Source organism: Haemaphysalis longicornis, unplaced genomic scaffold (genome assembly GCF_048455015.1).
Source record: "Haemaphysalis longicornis isolate Haplotype H1 unplaced genomic scaffold, Haemaphysalis longicornis Haplotype H1 scaffold_7, whole genome shotgun sequence".
Taxonomy (NCBI): domain Eukaryota; kingdom Metazoa; phylum Arthropoda; class Arachnida; order Ixodida; family Ixodidae; genus Haemaphysalis; species Haemaphysalis longicornis.
Window position 1 is genome coordinate 92981956 of NW_027526422.1, and position 24761 is coordinate 93006716.

The following is a 24761-nucleotide window of genomic DNA, read 5'->3' on the forward strand; positions in this document are numbered from 1 at the left end:
TTATCTCAGGTTTATTTCCTAACCGGAAACCTTATTACAGCCACTAATCTCCGCCGTAGACCATTTACGCGCCGTACAGCCGTCTGTAGTATGTTTTTATTTGAGTTGTACAGTTTTTATTCCATCGCAACATATTTTGAGTGGGTCTTTTTGTGTGAAAAGGAAATGGTGTTGCATTGAAGCCCAGGTTCACTCCCCACCGAAAGCGTCTCGAGCTAATCTGCGTGCCAATGAGCCACTTTGCAAGAGTGTTAATTCTGGTTTTTGGTTTTAGTTCTCCCAGGTGACAGCGGGAAGTCAATATGCAAAGCGTTTACAATCAGTCTTCGTGAATCTTATAAACAGGTGTGAGGGGATACGTGACGGGGTGGAAAAATGCGTGCTGCCTGCTCTGTACCAATTTGTGTATTGTAAATACCCTAAAATACTTTTAAGCCGGAATCCGCTCGGCAATGTTGTTGATGCGAGTTCCAATTTGGTTCCTTTAGGCAGACGAGAATACCAATATAAAAAGTTTTTACCAATTTTTCTAAGTCATATCGGGATGCGAAGCTTTCAACTTTTTCGAATGAAGTTTTATCGAGAAGAGTTGGCGGGTGCGTTAGCTTGCAAGTATATTCAAATATAAGCCGAATATTAGTTTTATACGAGTTCGTTGGCAGATGGCGGGCAGCACCGTGTGTTCCGTTGCCGAAATTTCAATTTGCTTCATGCCTTACGGGTAATACAGTCAAAATGTATGCGCCAGCACAGTGTACACGTAAAAAATCTAAACTATTTAAATTTAGTTAGAAACTTTAATAAACACATTTACTAAGTTATTCAGCAAACACTCTCTTTTTGAGAATTTTAATGTGACCGTTTTTACGAGGTCTAGAGTCATTTCCTATTTTTGGTGCCATGTATCGATACTGGTTATGTTTTTGTATTATTTCAAGGTCGTTCTCAGAAGAAAATTTCCTCCACAACGCACATTCATCTGCGAGCAGCTTTAATGCAGGACGTAGGTGTTATCCCTTGTGTTGTTTATATAAAGCAAAAACAACGTAGGCCCCCAGACGGGTCTTTGAACTTGCACGACGTCACGTCTGAGGTATGAAAGGTTGCACCATTGATGACTACATATTTTCGCCTACCGGTAATGTACGGTGAAAGCTGTGACAAAGTCTGCGAGCTAATACCATAAAAAATAGCTTTTTCAATAACAGCTTATGGGGATTGAACTACATCAGATGCTTTCCTAAAATCTAGAAAAACGCAATCAACAGATTTACGGCCGTCAACTGTCAGTGGAAAGTCATACGTTAACTGTATAAGTTAGGTGACGCACGATAAACCTTTTTGAATCCCTGCTGCGACGAGTGACAGGAGGCGTTATTTTCAATGTGTTTTACTACGTTCCTGTCCAAGATGTGTTCTAAGCACTTGCAGAAAACACTAGGTAGAAGAGATAGCAGATAGGAGATAGATAAGAGAGAGGTGTCAGTTCGCTGCAAGTGCAGATGCTTTGCAAAAGTAGATAGCTTTCGAGAGGGTCAAATCTTTTCCCCTTAGAAGGCGGGATCTGAGATTCTCATCTTTCGTCCCACAAACGAGTTGCTCACGCACCATTGAATCTCTCAGTTCTCCAAAGCTTCACATCTACGCTGTTATCTGCACGTATCTGACGAATTGTTCAAATGTTTCATCATGCTGTTGCAGGCGGGAGCGGAAAACATACCTTTCGTACGTTTCATTACGCTGAGGCGTGCAGTACTCTTCGAATTTCACAACGATGATGCCGTAGCTCTCTTGTTCCGCTGGAGCGAGCTGAAATGTGTTGTACACGTCGAGTGCCTACTGGCCCGCGACGTGTAGGATCCTGTACAGCAGCTTTTCCCGCACTCGTCTTGTTGCCTTTGCCCGTCGCCTTGAAGTAGGGTTGGATGTTCTGCTTTAACTTCTTCCAATTTTCGGCTGCGTTATTTGAGAGGACGAGTCAGTCGGTGGGCGGAAGCGCTTCCATTTTGGCTTCGCCCGGGGAAACTGGACGGCGAGTACACTTCGCGCGTGCCGCTTATATGCGGCGAGCAACTTCTGGCACCATGTCTCGATTGACGGCAGACCAAAATAGGTGACACGGCAAATCTGCTGTTTATAGGCGCACGCTGCTTTTTAGATGCGACGCTTAGAGGAGCATCCCTTGCCGGCGGCCCTGTCCTGCGTGCGTTCGTCGTCCGCGTCCGCACAGCTGCGTCTCTCCTCCGCTCGCTTCCTCTCCTCTCTCCGATAGCGAACACTCTTTCCCAACATCTGCTGTAGCGCTACGCGCGGCTGCGCACAGTGCGCATGTGCAGTACTCTCTCTCTCTCCGCGGTCTCCTGTCCTTCAGGCGCGCTGCGCATAGAAGCGGAGTGCCGCGCTCCGGCCGGTCTCTCAGTCGATGGTCATCCGCGCTTGCGCTTGATCTTGCTCTCTTGCCGTACCCGACGATTGCTTGATGCGACGCCAATGGAACCCCCTTCAGCGTCGCATCACACCAGGGTTCCCGCGAGGGGAGGTGGGCGTAATTATTTTATACCGACCGGTCTGGCCAGAGTTTCCAGACCACATGAGATACACAAAATACGCTAGTTAGAGAAATAGGACGGTAAGTTGACTCAACAATTCGTGGGCTGGGCGCATCAGTTAAAGTAACACTCCTTATTTTTTCATTGATGTGAAACGACGCTATCTTATAGGGATTTTTTTTCAAAAGTTACTTATAAACACGACGTGCAAAGCCTTAGTAGGGCCTTTAGTAATTGGTCAGGCCCAGTGGACCTTAAAACATTGAAATAATTCAGCAATCGTTCAACTCTCCGTGTGTCAAAGAGTACATCATTACGTTTTTAAAAACACGTTGACGTGCGCAATGTTGATCACTTGGCGGTAACACCGAAGAAAAGACAGAACAGAAATATCGATTGAAACATTCTGCTTTCTCAAAAGCTTCCTCCGTAAAACAGACCCCTTTAACTAGAAGGGGAGTCGAGATGAACTTCTTTTATTACTTTTTATTTTATTATTCACCACGTCCAGTGTTACAGAAATCTTATTCACCGGTATCAGATGCTTCATTTTTCAAACCCCGGGATGCATTTAACCAGCAATTCACTTGTGCGGCTTCACACCAATAAGCTGCCCGTAATTTTAAAGATCTTCTGACACTGAGCATTTCGATGTGATTTGACTTCACTCGTGGCCGAGGACCACTTGAACGTCTCGTTGGCACCCTATGACTGAAATTAGTCTTTGTTCCACTCTGCCAACTTTGTTTTGTATGGTCTGACCTGGGTCATCCGAAGTAATGGGCGCAATACCCAGCACCCAAAAACTGGCCAACAGCGTCGTTTTGCAGGCCGCATTCCACCATTCAAGAACGGTCTTAAACGCCTGTGTCGTGAGAGGAAAGCACTTTGAAAGTCCCTAGAAAGTTGAAGAGATAACCAGGCTTCGTAGATACCTGAAATGTTTGTGGATTTCATAATATTGTAATTTAACATTCATCGAGAACGCTGTGCTTGTATCTGTTTGCGCCCAGTTGCGGTGTTGATGCGGTATAGCAAGATAGGCGTATTGGTTAGATAATGCCATTGGTCTGATATACGATCGTTCTCCCTATCGTTATTTCTTAATACAGATGCTCAATTGATGTATTTCACTGCTTTCTTTGTTTCTGAACTTTTTAGTTTGAATTCGGCGGAGAGCGCCAATCTCAGGAAATAAAATACAAGGCAAATCAAGACTTCAGCACATTTGGAACTAAATTATTCCAGCATGATAAAAACTGTTATAACGTGCAAATTTTGGAAATTCACTTCCTATACACTGGGATCACGGAAGGTCTCCCAGCGCGGGACCCCGCAAAAGGATACGTAAGTATTTAAAATCAGTATTTGTACCCTTTCTTGGGCAAGGTGCTGACGGGTTTGTTACTCCTGTTGCAAATTCAGACGTTGTTGAAAACAGCATAGTCTGGAGTTTAAAGGCCAACTGCTCTGAAATTTCACTTTTCTCAAACTTGATTCACTCAAGTTTTTGTGCTCTAAAAATATTTGTGGTGAAATTCTGGGCCTTATACCGCCATGGCGTATTAGCTGCAAGCGTTCAAAGTAGCTCTGTAACAGAGGACTGTTGCACCCGGCAAAGAGTCTCCGAAAGAAGTTTCCAGGGAACTGTGACGGAGAAGTGGAATCTGTTCCCCGAAAATCCCGCTTCTCCGGCGACTGGCGTTCGCCGGTGCGTTCGCCGGTGCCTTTGCCGGGGGTTCCTCTGCTACACCGGCGCGCTGCACTGACATCAGCATCACACGTGTAAGAGCTAACCGCATAGGATGCAAAATCAACGATTATTAATGCTGTCCTAAAAACTATACGCGCGCTTACGATGCTTTGGGAGTTTGCAAAAACTTTTTTATTGGAACACTACATTGTTAGTCAGAAAAAAAGCGCAAGAAATATACTTGCCTGCACAATTATCATTATTATTGCAGCTCTTAATAAAAAAGATCGTTGGCAAATTCTTGGCAACTTGATCTTCCGCGTGAAATATTCGCGGTATTTCGAGTGGCCCAACGCCACCTCTACCACTTTTAAATCACCAAAATTTTACGACCTCATTTCGGCTGTTCTACGCGCCAGTGTGAGCCCTTGTGCTATATGTTTCCTCACCCATTAAGTAAACGTAAACCAGCCTTGGTCGTAGTAGCGAGCTGTCGGGGTCTTGGCGAAGTGCGTAAGCAAACGACACTGCTCCTCTCTTAAACGATTAACAATATTACTTTTTTATTCGCTAAACCATGTATTTATTTTTGTACAGTTTTAAATTTAGTTTACCTGAAAATAACATGTTATAAACTGCACATCCCCCTGTTGAAAGTAGCAAACCACGATAGGTGGGTAGCTTCTTTTGCTCTTTAGTGCTTCGCCTAGGTTTGAAAGGTGACATATGGTTTCAAGCCAATATTCACATTGATCGTTGATGTGAAGCGAGATGAAAAGAGGGCGTAAATTCACAAACTGTTTTCACCTAAGACGTTGTGTGATCACCGCCAGGGCGCTGTTCGTTCCCGTCAAAACAAGCCACAAAAATTATAGATCAAAACCAAAGCAACGTCTAACTAAAGCTGCTTTTCCGTGTCATACAAGCAAAAAGCCTTGAGAACCTGAACATTGTATTTTACAAGTGACGCTAACGACATTGCTACTCCGACAGTTATTCTGTCCGAAAATTAGCTGCCGACGGTCTACTTTATCTGAGTTGATAGCTACGCGCCGTCGCAATTGCGGCCACCTCCATTAGCCTCGTCGGAATGTTAGCACAAATTCTCCCGTGGAAATAGCACTCGATGCTACCACGCGCAGCTTCATCACGGGCGTCCCGTATGGCTGCCTTCAATGGCGGCCTTTTTAACAGGTTCAGTTGGGAAAACGCGTCGGCGCGAGCAGTTTGGTCACCCGCTTTCCTGTTTAAAACGCAGTGCTTTGCATATTGCACTCTTTTTATGTTTACAGAAATACAACATGATTTTTACACTGGCTGAAATTTATGTGCAGTTGGCCTTTAAAGAAACCCTAAACAGGGTTGCAAAGGTTGCGATTTTACGTGCGCATTCGCTGGAGTACTATCCAAGGATCATCCTGCGTCAAAATGTTTAAAGGCGTTTAGTATTGGCCGAGTTATCGTTCATTAAAAAGAGCCAGCAATAAGGCCTGGCGCTTCTACCGTTTCATCGCGCCTCTACAGCACTGTGCAAGCTGTGACGTCAACGACGATGCGAAAGACAGGACAAGGTTCGAGATGAGCGCAGCCATTGGCCCCGCTCGGCGCTACGTCACGCCTATTTAGCATTTGACGGCCATGCTCCACCTACTACAGCCCCTACTGCTGAGCGGGCCCGGTGGGCGGTCGGGAAGAATGGAACTACCATGCGGCTATGCCCCTAGCGTCGGCCGTGCACGCGTGGAGACGTCAGTTTTAGAATAGCGGCAACGTGCGTTTGGAGGCCAGATAGTGCGGTATCAAACACAACATGCATGCTCACGACATTAATTGAAGATTTCCAGCGCTGGATAGCGGACCGCTGGTGTTTCTGCAGGCACCGCTGTCGGAGCGCAGAAAAGGCTTAGCATTGCCACAGTTACTCAGTCACCGCTTTACGAAGCCGCGCCGACGACGTTCACCTGTGCAATCTTTCACTGCAGTATCACCCCCTCTCACGTATTCATAAACTGATTTCAGCAATCGTGCGTATAGTATAGCCAGTGACAAGGCAGTGACAAGTATAGGCAGTGACAAGTTTTAGATGCTGCAGTGTACGCGGTATCGTGCATACACCAAGGTAACTATAAATGGTAGCGAAGCTTCGGGCGAAAAGCAGTTGAAACCTATTGCCAGCGACATCAGCATGGGGGCTAATGGGAATGGCGAATGATTCGCGACTAGGTGAGGAGGGAACAAACACTAGTAACAAAAAACCAACAAAACAACATTTATATTTTACGAATAATATTTCTTTCTGAATGACATTTATTTAGGCACTGTGTGTACATACTTTACAAATATGCTGTTCATTCTCAAAAACCTCTTGTGTAGCGCCCTATGAAGAATGGCACATGTGATTGCTCTGTGATTCAGCCTTTGTACTGGTCTAGCCTTTGTAGTACTGCAGTGGTGCACACAGTGCATGCGTTCAACCCTGTCCCACTTTCGAAAAAAGAAAGGGAAATAATACATGCTAAGGTTAGTGAGAACATCAGCTTTGTTGAAGCGCGCCGAAACACAGGTTGTTTTCGGCAGCCTCCTATGCAGATGCCGCCCGCCGGAGGTTGGGGCGGCGTCTGGTTAGTACAGCGACGCAGTGTAGACTTGTGTTGCGACCGAGTGGGGGCACCCGATCCGACCTCCGTAGCCTCCGGCATAACTGTGGTAGCGTGGTGAAGCGGGCAGCCAGCCGATGTTGCAGCCGTGAAGAAGTCCAGAAGCCGTAGGCTAACGTAACTGTTTACTTCATAGCGAGAGGAGAGCCGAAGCCAAAGGACAATACCCCGACGGGTGAGGTTACAATACAGGACTCGAGCGTCCTCTTTTCAAAACTACGAAGTATGCGACCAGATCCATTTATCACCGTATACAGAAAACAAATTCCAGTGAAAAGGAGCAGAAGATCTTGGGTATTCTGCTGTATGAGAAGTTAATCTTCATACCCCACATGAAACGACTAAGAAAAAATGCATAAAGGCACCTAGTATTCTAAAGGTTCTCTCACGCCAGCCGTACAGAACTGACAGGGCTTCCTCATTGAATATTTTCGATAACCTTGTCAGATCGAGGCTTGACTATGACAGTGTTATTTATCAATCAACCTCAAATTCTGCTTTCTAACTCCTTGATCTGGTGTACCACCTGGGCCTTCGATTGGCGACTGGAGCTTTCCAAACATGCCCGATAGGAAGCCTGTATGTAGAATCCGATGTGTGGTGACTATAAAGTCAGCGTGCCTACACAGCCCTACTACACGCAGTCAAAACAACTCCATTTCAAAAACACCCCTCAGACATCTTAATACATGATACATCCACTGCAGGTCTGTTCCTTAAACGACCCTCTCTTGCACAACCATATGTAATGTCCGTAAATACTTTGGCATCCCACATAGAAATTTCTTTTAAGACACTTACAAGACCACCTTTACTGATGTCCTTACACCATGGAAGCGGTTGCCGGTGGCATTGACTTGTCATTTACTAACATAGACAAGAACAAAGCTCCCTGTGCGTTAATACACCAACATTTTTTAGCCCTTCAACACAAATACCAATGCACAGAATTTTACACAGACATATCTAACACCAACTGTGATGTTTCTTGTGCTGCTTGTGGACCCCATTACTCTACTTCTAAGAAAGTCAATTCTAACACCAGCACATTCACAGGTTAAGCTCATGGTATTTTAATGTCTGTAGAACACATAATACAACACCAAATACATCGCTTAGTCATATAGAACGATTCCTGGAGTGTAGTGACAGCCCTGCATTCTGCAAAGCCACAGAAAAATGCAGTGCTTAACATTCTTTTAAACATCATCATGTCGGTCAACGCTATGGGCCTAAAATCACAAAATCACAATCTGCTTGGTATGTGGACATTTCGGAATAACTGGAACTGAAGCTGCTGACAGGGAAGCAGCTGTTGCAGTTCTGGGGGATGATGTGGACGTTACATCTTGTTGCTTACGGGAAGGCCGACCAGAGCCGAGCTCTGTCGCCTCCGACATACGTATGGTAGCGTGGTGTAAAGGGAATGGCCAGCCGGTGTTGCAGCCGTGAAGAAGTCCAGAAGCCGTAGGCTAACGTAACTCTTTACTTAATAACGAGAGGTGAGCCGAAGCCAAAGAACAACGCCCTGACGGGCAAGGTAAGAGTACAGGACTTGACCAGAGTTACAGCATTGATTCACTGTTAAAACAGGAATGGAATATAGCACTTGCGGAGGTCGTATTTATACCCAAAAGCGTCAACGGTCAAAACAAGCGTTGCCTCTAGATTGTGCATACGTCACGACGACACAGACACACAACCCTCTTTCCAGGGTTCGTGAGCAGTCGGTAGTAGCAGCGCACGCTGAGTAGGAGAGAGGATAGAGAGAGGAGGATGCCGCTGCAGACGCGGGGCCTCTGTGTCCTTGGGAAGCGTTGAAGCCTTCCTAGCCGGCAACCGCGGAAGTTTGAAACGCGCCGAAAGATAGGCGCCAGAGGCCCAGGCTTGTCGAGACGTGAAAGCATTAGTCACCAACACAGGGGGGCATGCTTGAAAGGCGCACGTAGGGGAGGCTTCGCCGCAAAGCCGAGGAGTGTTGAAGCAAAGCCCGACTGCGGTTTCAATCGTAACAATCTGTACCGTACTTGGACCTCAAACCACTCATCCAAAGGAAACTCCTTAAAATCTGGCAGTATCGTTGGGATAAGCAAACAGCAAACACACAAAGAGCCCTCACAAAGGGCCACAAAGCCCTCCCTTACCAGAGAGGGACCTTGCCACCCTGGTATAAACACTGGCCCCCGCCCAACTAAACTCTCGGCCCTGAGTTTTTAGCAGCTGTAGAGCACCGGAACACGGCTGCGATGAGGCCAGCGATGCAGCAGAGGGTGCCATAAATCTCTGGGTGCGGACAGGCGGCCTCTGAAACTTAATGTTCGAAACGTTCAAAGCATGAAATTTGTATAGCAAGAATGCTTAGGTCTACTATAAGAGAAGCTGTCCGATGTTAAATTGGACATTATTCTGCGAAGCGAGGTCAGAGGAATCGGAGAAGGCTTCATAGAACTGAGTAGCAGGAATATTCTTTGCTATGAGGACCTCACGAAAAGACAGAAGGCGGGGTGGGGTTTTTGATCCGCAGAGAGATAACAGGTAACGTGGAAGAATGCTCCAGTGTTAACGAAATGGTAGGAGTCCTTGTGATCCAGCTTAGCCAGGGATACTTATTAGAAATAGTACAAGTCTATGGTCCAAAAGCCAGCTACGATGATAATGCCGTAGATAGGTCTACGAAGACGCTGAGTCAGCAATGAATAAGGGCACAACACATTTCACAATTGCAATGGGACACTAACGCAAATCTAGACGCAAGCATAGTACGAGAAAATAAGTGGGAAATTTGAGAATGCACTCTCTGGTTGGATTTCGGAACAGAAATAGCCTGGGGCTAATGAACACATTTTTCGCAAAACGAATGGGTACCAAATGAACGAGAAAAAGTCCCTACAGGATGAAAAAATGAAGTTCATTTCATTTTAAGTGACGGCAACAAATATTGTACGAGACGTGGAGCTTCTACCCAACATTCAAGGCAATGACCCTGGGCATGTTAGGTGCAAAACAAGGCTGAATCTCAAAAGGGAAAGAAGTGAATTCATTAAAAGTAATAAATCCAGCATGAAGTCAGTCAGATGCAGGAAACAGGAGTTTTGAAGAACCCTTCTGAACAGATTCGCGCTTTGAGACAGGAAACAAGGACAATGTTGACATCCTGAATAGCAACCTAACAGCAACAACAGAGGCAGCAGCCGGTACTCGAGAAGCAGCATGTAGCAAACAAACTGAGAAACTAACTAAGCTAACGAAGGAACTGATTTCGAAGCATCAGAGCACGAACTTGTTCAGTAAGGTGGATCAAATTCAATTAGCAGAGCTGTGAAAATTGATTAACAGATGTAAAACAAATAAAAATCGTACGCAGTCGTCGACCAAACGTTGGAAATAAGAATATGCTTGAAGGTAGCAAAGAGGATGCCGGCCATTGGCAGCGATAGAATGTGCGCAGCTAATGAATAACAGGGTACCATTACGGGCAATATAGACGAGATAATAAGAAAGGCGGAACTATTCTGCACCAGGCTACACACCAGCGACGTTGGAACCGGGGAAACGACGGAGCCTACATGCATAGCTTGCTATGGTGAGCCAGTAACAAAGCGGGCAGCAGAAAAGGCGCTTACGGGCAGGAAAGAGGGAAGGCGACAGGCGACGACAGCATAACCTCATACCTTCCGAAGGAGTCTAGAGATATGCTAACAGAAAAGCTTGCTAAAGTATTTTCAGAATGTTTATGAACTTCAAAGGTGCCCAAAGCCTCGAAAAACGTTAACACACTTTTAATTCATAGGAAGGTTTATAACAAAGTTCTTAAGGACGACAGCCCCATCAGCCTTCTGAGGTTGTATAAAGGTTGTTTACCAAGGTAATGGTTAACCACATAAACGACATCCTCGACCTACAACAACCCAGGGATCAGGCTGGGTTTAGAAAAAAAAAGTTTCCACAATGGATCACAGCCATGGGATCAACCAAGTGACGGCAAAATTGGCGGTGTACAATACGCCGCTTTACACGATAGTTATACACTATGTAGAAGAATTTGATCCAGTAAACGCTGCCGCAGTCATGGACTCCTTAAAGGATCAAGGCAAAATCACGCACCCGTCCGTCTAATGATGACCATGGTTGAAAACGAAGCTTCCTTGTGTTGCATTCTTTGGTTTGACAATCCCACACTGCTCTGGAGATACACACCGTTTTTCCAGTATAGCCAAAGCAACTCTCCTGTACGCACTCCGTAGATCTAGTTTTGGGTTCTGGCGTGTATGGCGCGAGTTTGGGCCTGCTGTTTTGCGTTCAGTGAGCGATTTTTCAACGAGGGGTGGTTTGAGGTGTTACACCACAAGGTCTGATGTTAGGCCTGCGTCATAACCGTGGAGGTTAGGCTTAATGAATTGTGGGTAACCGCCTTACGAAACGTTGTGCAACGCCATTGTTCTCTTGACAAAGTGTTTGCTTGTCATCCTAGTTTTCCAAGTCACTTCGAGCATGTCAAAACACAGCAATCGGCTAGACGACGGCTTCATAAGGCGAGGACCCAGGTTCGGTTGCGGCTATAGGAAGCGTGTTTCTTTCACTTTACTCACTATGATTGATCTTCATCGTTCCAGAAAGGTGGCTCTCCTTTAGGGCGTGTTTGTGTACAACGGCATCAGTCACGACAATTAATCTTCGGTTTAACAAAAGATATGTACCTACGACATCTACAAGACATTTATGAGGAATACACGGGCAGAATAATCCTTCACAGGCAAAGCGAAAAACTGCCGGTGCGAAAAGGGGTAGAGAAGGAGACACAATCTCGCCAAAATCATTCACAGCATGTCTGAAGAGTGTACGCCCGAAGCCTGACCTGGAAAACATGGGTTTAGGGATAAATAGAGAATACGTCATCCATGTAAAGGTTGCCGAAAGCATAGGTTTGCTTAGTGAAGCTACTGAACAACTCAAACAAATGATTGAAGAACCACAGATAGAGAGTTTCTCCATGGGGCCTAAGATAAATATGAATTAATCTAAATTAATGATACGCAAACCTCCCTAACGGGTCCTTTTAGAATAGGTAACGAAACAGTAGAACCAGTGGGAGAGCATAACTGCCTTGTCTGGATGGTCAGTGCTGACACCGCCACACTAAAAAATTCCACCGCGGAATTGCATAGGGTTCGGGTGCACTCGACAAGCACTTGTAATTAATGAAAAGTAAGGTACCTGTATCCCTAAAAACAAAGGTACTGAATCAATGCGTCCTTCCGTTAATGCCATACTGAGCGGGAACTTTGAGGCCTACTAAAACTCTATACAGATAACTTAGATCCATCGAACGTGCATGGAGCGCAAAATGAGGAATAGCGCTTGGGGACATGAAAGCGGCAATCGGCATTAGGGAGCAAACTCAAGAAGAAAATATCATAGTTCGAAGTAATAAAAATAACTGGGCTGTTTTTTTCTTTGCCGGCGCCACCCATAGACATTTGTCAGTATACTGACCGAAAATAAATCCAGGAGAAAAAAATTGGCTTCAATCCATGCTGTGAAGGTGGTTCGAAAGCAAACCTTTAAACGACACCCATAGCAATTGCCATCCGACGTCACATTGAATTCACACACGTCGCTCTACAAACAGTAAAACCATTTATTCTGAGAGCCATTACCTGGAATTCAAGGGGGTGGTGTACCGAACGCAGAAGAGCGTCGGCAACGGCCGGGCTAAAGCGGCGGACGCCGCCGCTGTAAACCGGCAATGAATTGGGAGAAAGAAAACGGACAGGAGCGGCATTCGCAAGGTGAGACAGCGGAACCTAGCCATCCTGATGTGCTAGCTTGGGGCTACACCACCACGAGACTACAAGCGCATACACCGAAACAATGCGGCATGAGCGCTTAGTGATTCCTATTTATACCGATTTAAAGTAGTCAGTTTAGTAAGTTTGAGAACTCGAAGAAAGCGGAGGGAACTTTTATAATCGCTATTTATAAGGACCAGTTGCTACGTTCGCCTTTTGTAATACCTCCTAAAACACAACCGAATCGGTATCAACCAATTTAAAAAACGGAGTCCCATTCATGGCACGCAGTGCACAAAAGGTAGTGTTGCGACCGAGTGGGGGCACCCGATCCGAGCTCCGTTGCCTCCGACATACGAGTGGTAGCGTGTATACTGCGAGCGGCCAGCCGCTTTTGCAGCCGTCAAGAAGTCCAAAAGCCGTAGGCTAACGTAACTGTTTCCTCTATAGCGAGAGGTGAGCCGAAGCCAAAAAGACAATGCCCCGACGGGCGAGGTTACAATACAGGACTCGAGCAGAGCGACAGCATGGATTCGCTGCTCTAACAGGAATCAATTACAGCGCTTGGGCAGCTCTATTTATACGCAAAAGCGATAACGGTCAAAACGCCAACAAGCGGCAACACGCCACTAACGTCACAGACACACACCACGCTCTTTCCAGAGTTCGTGAGTCGTCGGTAGGCTCGGCGCACGTTGAGTTCGATAGAGGGGAGAGAGGAGGACTTCGCTGAGATCCCGGGGCCTCTGTGTCCTTGAACGGGTTGCGAAGCGCCTCGCCGGGCCGGCAACCGTTGAAGTTTGAAATGCGTCGATAGCGAAGCGTCTGAGCCGGCTTGTTGAAACTTGAATGAACATTGTGCCGCCTGACGGCTGAAAGGCGCACGCAGTGGCTTCGCCGCACAGCCGAGGAGTGATGCGGGAAAATACGGCGGCGCTGGCCGATTCGTAACAGCTTCTCCTCCGGGGCTCCGAGATCCCTATGGATAAGGGTCGTCAAACGTTGTCCGCAGTAATGCTTTTGAAGTGAAGTGCTCGGCAGACGCTCGACTCGAGGCCTGGGCTGTGTGACACCGCTCTGGAGCTTCCCAGGGCCGATCACTCGACAAGTAGTGGCTCCCCAAGAACGTCTCTAGCTTGGTCAGGCAAGCAACAGAACAACACAGGAAGACAAAACCGCATCGCCGCCAAGTGCGAAGACAAATCCACACTGAAGATCTAACAGGCTTTTAATTGCGAAAAAATACGCTAATAACTAACTACACTAGTTATATTTTTGCCCAGCAGTAATTTAGTCAAACACAAACTTGAAAGGTGACATTTCGCGTCATTGGAAATGTCTCAAACACGAAAAAACGTAATCGTAAAGGGCGAAACGTGCTTCAGGAAAAAATATGAAATTGAGAAAGTCAGGTGTCTACAGGCCATATCTTGCCTTAAGGACTCCGACTTAACCCATCAGCATTGTCATTCAGTTTCCCCTTTTTGTACCGCACTTAATGTGTGCCTGCTCTCTGAAAGCTGCAGCGACAGCGTGAATTGACACCGGTCGTCTTGTTCGAGAAAGGTCGAGCGCGCGGAGGAGCGAGCGGGATTTTCCACCGTTCTTACGTTAGGCGCGAACTCCTTCTTGGAGGCGGCGTTCCCTTGGCGCGATGCGAGCTGACGGCTTTGCCTCTTGGTGTGCCGGCACTGAAACACGCGCCGCGAGTACGCGCGGAAGTTTTCCCTCTATCCTTCTTGCTCGCCTTTTCACGAACGCGTTCGTCAATCAAACGTCGGAACGCGTTTACGTTATCTCTAGGCTGGTCGGTTCCCAACTTCGGCTCAGCCACAGGCGACACCGGAACCTCAACTAGCTCAGCCGATGTTGGCCTATTATCGGGATCATCAGCTGGGAGTGAAACGGGCACGACGAGCTCTTTAGACACCTTGTAGTTCCCAACAGTCACTACCTCGTCGTCCCTCGCGCTTTCAGCGGCAGCCTTGGCACGCGAAGGTCGAAGGGTGTTCCCGTTCTCTTTCCTAACTGCCAGAACTACACTACAACCAGGCTACCCTGTCTCAAAAAACGGCTCAGCCGCCCCAGACACCTGAATCTCTACGAGCTCGGCTGGCCGTTGCTCGAGGTCAGCTACCTGTGCTGGTGGCAAGACGGAATCGGCTTGTTGAGTGGCGAGATCATCATTTCTCCCAACTGAACCATTCAAACCGTTCGCTGCCTCCTCTGCGGGCTTTGCCACAACATCGGTCTCTTCGGAACTACCGCGAAGAAACAACCTCAGTTTCTGCGGACACGTGTTGCCTTTCGGTAGCCTCATGGTTTCCGCACTCCAGCGAAACCTCGCTATCTCGCGAAATGTTCATGTTCAGACCGGTAGCTGCTCCCAAGGACTCCCGCGAATTTGAACCATCTACACCAAGGTAAATATAACTGGTAGCGAAGCTTCCATAGACGCCCATACGTTCAGAAAATGGCGGCTCTTAAGCTGCTCATGGTGCTTAGCGCCATCTGTGTGAGGAGGGAACACTTCCGGCGGAACAAAAAATAAGCAGGATGTGACGCAAGATCCGGTCAGAAAGTGACGTCATTTTGGTGGCATTAGTGGGAACATTTGACTTCCAAATAGCCTTAGCAGGCCTTTGATCGCTGAGGGCTCATGTCATTGCCATCTGACGCAAGTTGGCGAGCCCTTGGCGTGTGTGCTTCAAGTCAACGCCAGCGTATAGTCCTGACTAGAGAAACGTACTTTAGCATACTGTCGTATGATTCGCCTCGGTGTTTATAAAAATATCTTGCATCTTCTCTGAACCTTTATTCTGTATTTATGCCTTCCACTACTGTATGAAGGCAATCAGTTGTTTATTTTGATTGCAGTGGCTGGCAAACGTACCCCCCCCCCTCCCCGACCGGAATTTTTTTTCTGCCTTGGGATACAGAGCACAAAATGACACTTGACCACCCTTCCCGGCCCCCTTTTCATATAAAAAACGCGCCCACTCCTTACCCCTATACTAATTTCTACCAACGCCACTGCTGGGTTTAATTGCGTCGCACATACGCAGGTTGCGTGCGTGCCTTAAGTATAGATCAAGGTTATATAATGCTTGCTCAGTTTGGGTACTTCTGTTCTAAGAGAAGAAATAACGCATAGTCATGCTATAATCAAGACATTCGAATTTTATTCCAGGATAAACATAAAACAAATTTACCACACTGCACAATATCAGCACGTATACAATAAGTACAAATTGTTCGTGGGCACTACATGCATTATGATATTCCTTACGCGCCGAAAAATTGACTTTACCCGTAACACATAGCATGAGCAATGAAAGCGTCGACAGCAGAACTACTTCGAAACAAGAGGAAAGAACTAGGCACTTCATCTTGACTCAGAAAACCGGGCCGCAGGAATGCCGATTCACGAAAGTGCAGCGAGCACACCGCAGCTGGCCCGGCGTCTTATCAAGTAGACTTGGGTTTCTACAGAAGTTCACTCAGCATTCACGCCTGCAATTTCCTAGTTGCATTATTAGGCAAGTGTCGCTACAGATAAGTAAAAAGAGGAAAAATGGATCAATTCAAGCGAAAGCGACGGCAGTATGTAAAAGCACATAGCAGGAAAGATCTGGCAGCAGCGCAGCACGGAGCAGCTCAACACAGTACTGCGATAGAAAAAATGCTTGCGCATACAAGTGCGGGAAGCAACGAGCACTACAAGCGTTGTAATGTAATAGAGAAGACACTGAGATAGACAATTAAAGCGTCTCGTTTAAATTCGAGTGGTACTACGCTGAAGAGTCCTAGAGTAATTGACACCACTTGCTCCGAGCCAGCCTGAGGTGAAATCAAGAGATAACTGTGACATAACAAAGCTTTAGACCCATTCTTTTTTTGAAGCACCACCACGTCCCCTTACACAACCCCTGTGCACGTATTAACAGTACAAGAGTTTCGCGTCACCTGAGGAAATGAGGGGAAGATGGCGCAATAAAACGCCAGGCGTACGGGAGTTACTGTTGCAACCTTTTGCAGCACATCGTTTCCGTAGGTACCGAGGAAAGCGCTCCGCTCCAACCGTTGGCAGCATCGTCCCGTAGTTCACCTTGCCCGCCGGGCACGGTATTAAACGTGTTCACCGATGATACAACGCACCTCGCAACTCCACGCACAGCAAAAATTAAGTGCACATTAAATTAACAAGGAAAAACGAATGCAAATGCGCACCACCAAAACACGCAAGGGGCGTTTCCCAGCAGACGAACTTTAGGAGCGGCCTTCCGAACACTACGAGGACTGTATGACAGAACAATGACATGTGCCATTCTTCAGAGGGCGCTACAAAAAAGGTTTTCGAGAATGAACAGCATTTTCAGAAACTATTTACACACTTTGCCTAAATAAATGTGATTCAGAAATAAATATTGTTCGTCAAATATAAATGTTGTTTTATTGTTGAACAAAACTTGGTTTTTTGTTACTAGTGTTTGTTTCCTCCTCACCTAGTCGCGCTTCAATCGCCACTCCCATAAGCCCCCATGCGGATGTCGCTGGCAATAGGTTCTGAACCGCTTTTCGCCCGGAGCTTCGCTACCATTTATATTTACCTTGTCTACACCCTGCCGAGACCTCCGAAGCCAACACAACTTTTCCGCTCTCAGTGGACTTACAATGCCCTCTGTCATGAGCCTCCAGAAATGCGCTATCTCCGCTGTCTCTGTCAGCCACTTTGCCGCGCTGCTGGGCCGAGGGACCTTAGGAACCGTCGCTTCCGACTCGCTCTCCCGAGCGTCTGCTACTGGCAGCGCTGGCACGGTCTTTTTCGAGCAACAATGCAAACTCAGGCTTCACTTCTTCCTGCTCGAGTGGAATTTCGTGCTCTAGGTTCTTGTTCTCCCGCTGGAGTCTCTCTTTTTCGAGCTTCTTTCTTTCCCTTCGAATTCGATCGACATCGAGGGCGTACCATCGCATCTTTTCCTCATGCTCTCGTTGCCGTTTCTGTTCTTGCTTCTCCCTCTCGAGCTCCTGTTTTTGCCTCTCGAGCTTCTTACGCTGGCGCTCAGCCTCTGCCTCTGCAGCCTGACGTTTAGCGGTCTCCCTGTCATTGATCAGCTCAATCCACTCAGACGGCTCGTCATCGTGAGCCCCAACAGCGAGTATAGCCTGGATCAGCTCTGGCTTTGTCAGTGCGTCCGTAACATCCAAGCGCAACTCTTTTGCAAGCACCAACAACTGCGGTCTCTTCAACGCCTTCAAATTCATGGCTTGTCTAGAGTACTGCTTTCCCACTGCTCCAAAAATGTTATGCACGAATAACCCACGCGAGAAAAACACACGCCCTACCAGCTATCCTCAGAAGCCTGGTAAAACTCAGTGAAGAAAAGTCCCGCACTCACCCATGACTGCCGTGAATTCTGCGAAGTCCGAAGCCGCCTTGACGTTCGTGGTGTTGGCTCTCGTACCGCTGGCTCCAGGTGTTACAAAGTTGTTGCGACCGGGTTGTTGCCAACCAGTTGTTGCGACCGCGAAGGCCGACTGCAGCCAGGAATACGTCCAGAGCTGTAGGCCAGCGTAACTCTTTACTTCATAGCGAGAGGTGAGCCGAAGCCAAAAAAAACAGTGCCCGGAACGGTGAGGTTACAATACAGGACTCGAGCAGAGCGACAGCATGGATTCGCTGCTCTAAACGGAATGAATTACAGCGCTTGGGCAGCTCTATTTATACCCAAAAGCGATAATGGTGAAAATTGCCAACAAGCGGCAACACACCACGAACGTCACAGACACACACAATGCTCTTTTCGGAGTTCGTGAGTCGTCGGTAGCCTCGGCGCACGTTGAGTCCCAGAAAGGGGAGAGAGGAGGACTTCGCTGAGATCGCGGGGCCCTTGTGTCCTTGAATAGGTTGCGACGGGCCTCGCCGGGCCGGCAACCGTTGAAGTTTGTAATGCGTCGATAGCGAAGCGTCTCAGCCGGCTTGTTGAAACTTGAATGAACATGGTGGCGCCTGACGGCTGAAAGGCGCACGCAGTCCGCACAGCCGAGGAGTGATGCGGGAAGGTACGGTGACGCTGGCCGATTCGTAACAGTAGCGTTTCTGCAGCGGCCAGATGCCTGCATGCGTCTCTACATTTGGTTTTCTCGCCCTGCAAACCAATCCTTAAGGTGTGTTTGCCGTACCGCCACCTAATTCCGTCGGGAGCAGTTACCCTGGAGGTGCTGTCGAACAAGTTAATCCAGCCGTGCGAAGGTAGCTCGCAATGGGCGCGTATCTAAGGCAAAACTGGCCCGAAAAATACCTTGACTAAAGCAGACGACTAAGCCGTACGCCGATGCCGACGCCGGCGAGCAGGCACTTCCACGCTTGAACGGCTGGGGTAAGGCCCCTACGCTGGGTAAACTCGCCGCGCCTTCTACAGTGTTCTGTGTGAATGAAACCCTCCGCCTTCCCTACACACTGCCGCCGCCTCCGCGGCGCTATGAGCTTGTTGCCCCGTACGCCATGAAAGAACCGTTGGCTGGTAGACCTAGAAAGCTTTGCTTTAAAACTGTGCACCTTCCAAGGTATGGAGACACTCAGAAATGCGCGGTATGTGGTGCATATATTCACGAATTTTCGCATTCAGAGCTCCGTAATCGACACAAAACCGCACGCTTTTGTCTTCCTTCCGAACCGTTATAATGTGTGATGAGCAAGCGCTCGATGAAGGTAGAGTATTGTCGCGCTTCAGCATATCATCCACATTGCCAGCATGTCACTCTCATTCACAGCTGAATTTCGTAAAATCCTGGATGAAGCTTCCAGGCATTTTGCTAATTCAGTTTTATTATTTTTTGGCGATTTCGACTTCCCAAGCGTTGACTGGTCTTCCCAATCCGCAGCTTCCAATGAAATCGAGGCTAACTCTTTTGTTTATACCTGCTTTGACTTCTCTTTAAATCAACTAATTAACTTCCCAACTTGTCGTTCAGCGATGTCTGCAGTTATCCTTGACCTAATACTTACCGATCATCCCGACCTTTGTTCCAATATTACTATCTTATTTGGCATCTCGGATCATGCCATTATAACTGGTAGCATTACTCTTCCCTTGAATTCCACAAAAACCACAAATAAAAAAATTAGGTGCTTCGCCAGAGCCGATTTTGATGCTATGAATACTCAACTGTCTCGTTTTTCTGACCAGTACTTGAATACTTACCATTCATGCTCCACAGATGAAAATCGGCTCATTTAAAACAAAGAGCCGATTTTGATGCCATGAACACTCAACTGTCTCGTTTTTCTGCCCGGCTCTTGAATACTTACCATTCACCCTCCACTGAAAAAAATTGGCTCATTTAAAACAAAATATTTATGAATGTGATTGAGTCATGCATTCTGGTCTTACCGTTTAAAAACAGTTGTGCAGTCCCTTGGTTCACCCGCGCACTTCGCCGGTTAAACAGTAAGAAAAAGCGCGTTTACAGGCAAGCAGATAAAAATAGTGACTCGATTTCTTGGCTGTGCTATAAAGAGTGTGACAAGCAGAAAAATCCGTGATAAGTAACAACCATCGGTAATTCTGGCGCGTAATCAATCCTAAAAGCTACCCTGACATAATTTTTGCAGATCATAACGGCCAAACTGTTCTGGAATCTGCATGCATGCAGATACATACTAATTTGCGTCGGTTTTTACTTGCGGAGACGTTGCTTCATTACCGACTACAACTAGTTTTATGGAGGGAATTATGCCTGAAATCGTCAGTACTAAACGGGGGAATCTTATCTTTACTCAATAACCTTAAAATTTCATCAAGATGTGATCATATGGGCATTACGAATACAGTACTAAAAATACTTCCTTAATCATATATCCAGTACTACCAGCACTTTTCACTCAGTCCTTGTATGAGGGTTCAGTCCCGCATGACTGGCGTATAGGGAAAATTGCACCCTTCATCAAATCCGGTGGTCGTTCTTCACCACTAAACTACCGACCCATCTCTCTGACTAGCACCATTTGTAAAATTATCGAGCATATCACACATTCTCAGGTTATTAAGTGCATAGAAGATCATAACACTATTTTTAAATTCCAACATGGTTTTCACGAAGGTTACTCGTGCGAGACCGATTTGGCCGGATTTACTAGCGATTTGTATACTTCAGTAGACTCCGGACTGCAAGTCGATGCAGTCTTAGATTTCTCTAAAGCATTCGATCGCGTTCCGCACCAAAGACTACTCCTCAAGCTATCTAAATTTAAGCTAAATCCTGACGTTCTGGTTTGAATTAAAGATTTCCTTACTTCTAGACTTCAATTTACATTTGTCAACAATCACGCATCTGCTTTCGCTCAAGAAACATCAAGGGTACCTCAAGGTAGCGTATTAGGTACATTACTTTTTCTAGTCTATAATACCGACCTTCCCTCGTGTGTATCATCCCGTGTTCGCCTATTTGCGGATGATCTTGTAATTTCCCGTACCATTTCTTCTCATACGGAACATTGCAGTCTCTAATCTCACCTAGATACTACTAGCTCTTGGCGCTTAAGATGGTTGATGTCCCTTAATTTATCTAAAACAAAGTAAACGTCGTTTTCATGTAGAATCCGCCATTTTGCAAATTTTTATACTATAATTTTAATTGAATAAAGGTAAAGAACACGTACAAATTTCTTGTTCTTCATTTCAGAAATGATTTAACATGGCGCCACCATATTAACTTCATCCTTGCCTCAGCAAACCACTCTTTAGGACTACTCAGGCATAATCTAAAACAAGCCCCATCTGATGTAAAAGGACCCGCATACGTCACCCTTATTCGTCAAAAAAAAGAAAAATTACGCCCACCTCCCCTCGCGTGAACCTTGGTGTGATGCAACGCATCTGATGGGGGGTTCCATTGTCGTTTTCCATCGTATTGATTACGCTTATAGCAGGGATTCTCACGCGAAGGAGAGGTGGGCGTAATTTTCCATTTTCACCATGCAATGCACATGCAGATCACGTATGCTCAGGTACGGTATTTATTGCAGATGAGAATAAGTGCCTTGTGGTCTGTAAAGTGCACAGTTAGGGGCTCGACGATTGCATCAAGCAATCGTCGAGTACTGCGAGAGAGTGCAAGCGTAACGCGGACGACTGTCGACTGAGACCGTCGGAGCGCGGCATGCCGCTTTATATTCACAGCGCCCGAAGGAGAGGAGAGCGCGGAGAGAGTGAGTACTGCACATGCGCAGCGCGCGCAGCGCCGAGCGCAGCGCAACCCACCGGCGCCTAGCAACGGAATGAGAGGGCGCTGCACCAACCCGCAGCTGTTTGGGAGAGAGTGTTCGCTATCGGAGAGAGGAGGCGAGGAGAGGCGCAGCTGTGCGGACAACGCCGGACAGACGCAGCAGGAAGGACAGAGGGGCGTGCATGAGATGCGTTGCATCTAATATGCCTCTGTAATCTGGGATCCTCATCAAGTATATCTCACAAATAACCTCGAGTCATTACACAACCGTGCTGCTCGCTTCATCATTTCTGATTATTCGACAGTTTAGAGCGTCACAGCAATAAAATAACGTGCTGAACTTGATACGCTACGCGTTCGTCGCGCATATGCTTGCCTGTCCCTTTTTCTTAAAATCTACGTTCACCCAACTCTTCACATCGATTCCTTTCAGCCTCCATCAGCCCTTTTTCCATGCAGGGATCATCCCAACAAAGTTAAGCGCCCACTATGTCACTCATCCTCGTATGCACACTCTCTGCTGCCCCACACCATAACTGACTGGAACGACTTACAATCACATATAGCGACTCAAACTGACATAACTAAATTTCAAGAGTTGCTCCACCAATTGTGATGATTTGAATTGTATTGTTCGTTAAAATGTATTATTGTGTACCCACCACTCTTCTTCTTTTTGTGCTTCATCGCTTTTCTGTATTGAGCGGTATTTAACTAGTTCCGTAGAGTAATTTCCTTGTCATCTGCAAGTGCCTGCTTGCGCAAGCGCAATCGGTTTATCTGTTCGACTTGTTTTTCATAAAACCTTTTGCATTCCTGCCATATTTTGCAGTACTTAAATTTTCTTTTTTCGTTCTTTCTTGTCGTTTTTTCTTTATTCCTATTTTCCTAATACTGCTTTCAACAGGTGTATTTTAAGTGTATTTTCAGTGTGCGTACGCCCTCCATTGAGGGCCTTCAGGGGTAAAAAAAACTTTGTCTGAATAAATTTCTGGTTGTATGGAGATACGCGATATAAGCGTCGACGACTGATGCAGGAGTTATTCGTTTCGATCCGATGGGTTGCGGCAGACGTTTTTCGAAGTACAAAAGAGCAACATTCAAATTAAGCCTGGTGTTTTGTGAACAACGTGACTAACGCTTCTTTTTGATCCGAGGTCGGGTCCGACTGATCGCGCTGGAAAAAAGAGAGGTTCCCTTGATGCGAAGAAAGCGAACAGACCGGAAGAAGGACTACGGGCTCGTCGCGGGTAACAGAAACAACAGTTCCGCCCTGCGGTAGCAAAACAGGTTTAGTGGTTGCGCGCACAGTGGCTAGAAGAGCTGATTCGAAAGGTAATCGGACAAAGCGTGGCGGTATCATAAGTTTGTTCGGAATGAATTGTTCAGCTGGCATGCTGAGCACATCGCCATAGCGGATGGTTTCAACGTGAAGGAAAACGCGGTTTGTCCTCCAGGAGACGGAACAAAATCGAAAGTTCACACCAGTTGATGTATTCGCTCATTCGTTACCCTTGTTGAGGATAGCGAATAAAGGATGCAAGTCGCACGGGCACAAGGCCACGGGCCTATAGCTCGCGCCTCGCGCTCGTGTCAGTTGGGCTCTGAAGAGCGAAGCGAACGGGTGACCGGCTGTCTGGCTACTTTATTGTGTCACATCCGTGACAACCATTCCGAAACACGTGTCAATAATAGAAGACCGGGCTCAGGACAATAAATGATAGCAGATGCTGATGAGAAGAACTCAAAACCTAAGATCATTTTGTGAGCACTTGGGGATAATACCGCCAAGAGAATGTGAAGACAGTTGCCTTCGATGAGTGCATGCGCTGTACTGTTCCCGGGTAGCTTTCGCACGTTTGTCACACGTTTGTCGGATCACACGTTTGTCGGCGCTGCGTGCAGCTGGATTAACATGAGGACGTCTGACCTTCCGTAACCGCGAACACAACCCCGTATGGCTCTTGGAGATGCTCGCACCAGTGTCAACTAACGCTTCGACTAGAATGCCTTGCACAATTTCCAGAATATTGCATGGCCGGACAGTAAGACTTGTATGTATCTGTATAACGCAGTTCTACCTGCTTGAAGTGCGGCTCGTAGTTTTCCAAGTGATGGTCGCTGTTCTGAGAGGCTTGAGTGACCGGGAACGAAAATCGACGGAACGGTGAAGGTGGTCGCCGGACGTTAAACCTCGAGCATGAACGCTGATGAGCGTAGTCCGAAGGAGAAGGTGAGCGGCGTCGAGAAAAGGTGAACGGCTGCGATCGGCAGTTGTAAGTGAAATGGACAACCCCCCCTTGCGGATTAGAAAATGCTTGGTGTTCGTTGTGGTGGCGCCTTCGCCAGAACTTGGAAATACCGTAATTACCCGGTTCTAACGCGCACCTTTTTTCCGGAAAAATAGGCCGAAAACTCGCATGCGCGTTAGAATCGGATACGAAACCGAAACTGCCGAAACACCGAAAATTTCGTCCCACCCAACGCCATCGCCATCACCATCTCAAGGTGGCACCAAAGCCTTTAGCAACAATTTTTCGAACGTAGGAAGCATAAGTGCCTAGGCTTTTCTATCGGAGTTTACACAAATCGTCAAATCGTTCCACTTGCGCACTTGATAACAGCAATGGCCGCAGCGGCTCTCACGCGTTCAAAACGAGCGGTCGGCTGAAGCGTGCGCCTCTGGAGTAGCTCGCGGGATGGGCGTGCGAGGCGTGGGCCACGATCCCATCGACCATGGTTGAACATTCAGAAGTGTGGCATCGCGAACGCTCTTGACGGCACCGAGGACGAGATGTTGTGGTCAGCGCAAAGGGACGAGGAGTGAGATGAGTGAGATTACTTC

General features: G+C 47.0%; 1 protein-coding gene across 2 annotated transcripts in view; it reads left to right on the forward strand.

Annotated features, from left to right (window-relative positions):
- Nucleotides 1-3772: 3772 nt before the first annotated feature.
- Nucleotides 3773-24761, forward strand: part of LOC144146106 (uncharacterized) — a 593048-nt gene continuing 572059 nt past the window's right edge. For both annotated transcript variants that reach the window (XM_077678048.1, XM_077678053.1), the window contains exon 1: nucleotides 3773-3896. The gene's annotated coding sequence lies outside the window, so the exon portion shown is untranslated. The remainder of the gene's footprint in view (nucleotides 3897-24761) is intronic.